We start from the raw sequence: 4,241 nt of genomic DNA, 5'->3' as shown, positions 1-4,241 counted from the left end.
GACAGAGGCCTCCAGGGCCAACATGGAGAGAAACACTTTGGTGTCTATTATTTTGAGCTGGTAAATACTGTAGACATGCCGTTTCAAAATAGAGCCAACACCACAGCATGAATTCAGTTGTACCATTAAAGCTTTTGTTTTGCCACCACAACAGCGACAGACGTTTTTAGGTCATCCATACGTTCCATTATCGTGAACGTGATCGGGGAGCTTCAAGGAGGGAGCAGAAATGTCCCCTCGGACTCAAGGACGGACCGATTCGATTTTGAGAAGCAAAGGTCCCCGTGACCTCACATCTGTCCTATTCTTGTGAACGCGATATCACAGGAACGCCTTCAGGGGATTTCTTTAGAGGTGGCACACGTGTTCACTTTGACTTTGGATTTTGGTGCTCAAAGGTAACCTTGACCTCACAAAATACCTTTTTTTTTTGCCATAACTCAAGAATTCATATGCTCATAATGACAAACTCACATAGGATAAAATGATTACATTTTGGATGGAGATGCAACTTGACATTTTGCACGAACACGAGGCAGTAATTCCAGTTTCGTCAGCTGGCATATGACTCCAGTCGACAACATGAGCGGTTTTACTTTTGTGAGGAGTAACATGTGACTGACCTTGACTCAAGCTAAGTGAACATCAGGGCGCGACCCGTGCTGTAATTCTCTTTCAACAGTCTTTGGGAGATTAATCACAATGGAAGCTGCTAATAACAGCTGAGAATATGTTAAGGGAAGAAAAGCCAAAAACAATTATTTGATACAAAGCCACAAAGGCCTTTTGAAATCAGATGTGATTTTAACTTTTGTTCGTCCACATGAATACGTATTACCTAACGTTTGTGCTGCTTGGATTTATTTAGAATTAGTTTTTCTCTACTGGAAAAGAGTGGAGCACTCTCACATGATGTTTTACCTCAAAATCACACTTTTAATCTGATGTTCACCACTCACTACTCTGACGCACATTAGCTTGATTGTGAAGTGGGATCGTTTATAGCAAACAAAGTGATCGTGCACGATGTGAAGAGTTTTCTGTTGTTTGATCCTCACATTTCCCCTGTGACTGAGTGAACAAAGGTTGATACACATATGCATTGAGATGACATGTTATTGAGACGACTGTTGTAATTGTTGTTATTCATGTATTATATCACTTTAAAGATCTTTCTTTGCTTTTTATGAGGGAACTATCCAGAGGCACATCAGATCAATATGAAGTTAGTTATAAGGACATTTGCACAGACATTCAGAATTTGCCCGATTGCAGCGTTAGAGATCAAACTCTGTTGTCCTCAGTGTCATGAGAAGATGACTGTGACATACAGATTATAGTCTAAGCTTTATAATGATATATAGATTCACTATTACCGACGGCAGGTGGATGGAAAGAGAAGTTAAGCACATAGAAAGATACGATTGCCGCATCGCTATCGTGCTTTTTAATATAAACCTTTAAAACAATGAGATCCCTCCATATCGGCACGACCCCCTGACCCCTGGACTAAAAGGCGTTTCAGATAAAATGATCGACCACTTGGCTTCTGTAGCAAGAATCAAACCCATTTACTTGACATGACTTATATGAATATGTCTTATATTGATACTTGGTTTTATAATAGTGTTTGTTTGTCATTCAGCACAACATCCCAAACGCTCTCTGTGTCGCTCACTGGTCATTTGGTACGTAAACAAACGTGTTGTTCTATGCTGCTCCGCCGCTACATGTTGTTGTCATGATGAAATGAGCTGCCCAGATCCTGCTCCGTGCCGGATTGTGTCACTTTATTAAGGTCATGTTCACAAATCTACAATTTTCTGCCAAGAAAAGGAGATAAACAATGTCAGGCCTGTGAAGAGGGACAACCTCCATGTGTCTGCCGTCAGCTGTAATCCACATCTAAAGGGTTTGACTTTAACTGACTGACTGGAGACATTATGCCAGTTCATGTCAGGGGCACAGATTGGCTCCAAGCCGACATAGTCAACAGCATTACATGTCATGTCTAATGCAGCATGTTTGGATAAGAACCGAGGGAGTGCTTTAAGCAGTGTGCTCTGTCATGCAGACGTCAAGCAATGATTGACATGCTGGTGCAAGTACAGGTCAACATGTAAAACTTGATGGCATCATTCTTGTGAAAGGACATGCTTATTCAGTGTTTTGGTTTCATTGAGGTTCTTTCTGCCCAATTAGAAGAGTTCTAGGGCTTGTGAGCAAAAGTCACATGGATTCACACGGGGCTTGTTTATTGGACAGAGTCTTTGCATCCTGACATCCAAACAGGCCACAGAGGAGTTTGGCTGTGAAGGGGATCAAAACAACTTCCTGTAATTGGTCCAAGTGACAGTTTTACTTCTGACAAACTACACCAGTTTTACAGTAATAAAGGATTACACAGATCTGCTTGTTCAGCTCTTTCAGTGTGGTAACCACCTGGCCAAAGGTGTCAGAGGGCCCCCGGGCCAGAGCTTCTGTAGAGGGACTGTTTGTTGTCGGATGGTACATTGACTACAAAGAGACGCAAAACAACAACAAATAGGAACAAAACAAAGAGAGATAAAAAACACCAAATGAACACAGAGACAGAAAACGATCGCACAGAAACGCAAAATCACCAAAAGCAGACAGAACATCACAGACGCAGAAAAAAACACAAAGACATGAAAAACAACCACAAAAAAAGCGAAATGACCTCCAACAGACGCAGAACCACCACAGAGGGGCACAAAACGTCTACAAATAGACAGAACATAAACACAGGGCTGGAAAAGAACTACAGAAGAAGAAAAACAACCACAAAAAAGACAAAAAGAAATCACACAGAGATAAAACACGCCCGTGGCTGAATGCCTGTTTATGTGGTTGCTTCCACAAACATGAAACAGCTTCATTATCTGTTTGCAGCAGTTTGGTTTAAATCCATGTACCTAACTATCTCTCCTTATTGCTCCCAGAGCAGGTGTAATCCATACCTATTTAACCCTTCTCATTACAAGACCTGCAGACGGGCTGAACGAGGCATTGACAGTGTTGACAGGTTGCTTTGCATAAACCCTGAGAACTTGCCTCGGAGGCTTTCCACCCTGGAAACATGACCTGTCTCCTCTGACTTATACGCATGGGTAATATCCTTAGCATAAGTTGTCCAAATTTCCCCGACAGCAGAAGGTCTAGCAGAAACTGCCAAGGGTCAGTGGCGTTAATCTGATGTGACAATCATTACTGACCTGTCTGTCAGACTGAGCAGTAAACTAAAAGGCCACGACTGTGGTGGCTGCATCTGAGGTGGGGGAGGAGCAGTGATGACAGGCTATGAGGGCATTGTGGGAAGCAGCACTGGCCCCTCCAGAGCCAGGGGGGACAAACACACCACAGCTGTTGCTGCCTGGACAATGATGCAAGCAGCCAAAATCCTGGGAAGCTTTCCCATATGTCCTCACTGTCTTCTATCAGCAGTGCTGGACTTTCTCTTTTGATTTGTCTTTGGTGCTTACATCTGAGGAACCAAGGCAACCAGGAAAGGCATCTGCACAAAATAAAGGCATATTGTACACCAGAAGAGTGTTGAGTTGAGATGTTCTATTTATAAACAGGTGATTTTTGACTGACAAAATGCCATGAGGTTCATTTCCTGTTTCTTTTTTAAATTCAAGAGGCATGTGGGAAAAGATGGGATTTCTGCACCATTTATTTTTCTTCAAAAAAGGCTCGTCTGTGTTTAAGGGTCTGTCACAGGGTCTGTCACAGGGTCTGCCACAGGGTCTGTCACAGGGTCTGTCACAGGGTCTGTCACAGGGGCTTCCAACCACTGACCAATATAACAATGAGCAGATATGAATTGTGATATTATGTGGGATGTCTGTCATATTATCTCACAGCCAAATGTAAAATAGACACGTTAGATTATATGAATAAAACGGCGCACAAGGAAATCTTTATTCTCTGATTACGACACATTCTACATTAACAGTCAGGGTGGTGAGTACAGTTTGGAGACGGAACCCTGTGCCCAAAATGCACAAAAAAACCCACTAAACTATTCGTGGTTTTTCACGCTTGGAGCTGCTTGATTTCCTGAATCACTTTGAAACCGCTGCCGTATCCTTCGTGTTTCATATTCAGATAGTAGGCTGTCTGTGCGCCCTGAGTGATGCGTCACATGGATAGGTGCGGTTTGCGCAGCGCAACTCCCCAAACGGTCCATATGTGTCTGGTTAGTGAGCGGAGAAACA

Source organism: Cottoperca gobio, chromosome 9, assembly GCF_900634415.1.
Source record: "Cottoperca gobio chromosome 9, fCotGob3.1, whole genome shotgun sequence".
In the NCBI taxonomy this organism is placed as follows: domain Eukaryota; kingdom Metazoa; phylum Chordata; class Actinopteri; order Perciformes; family Bovichtidae; genus Cottoperca; species Cottoperca gobio.
This window is presented reverse-complemented; position numbering follows the sequence as displayed.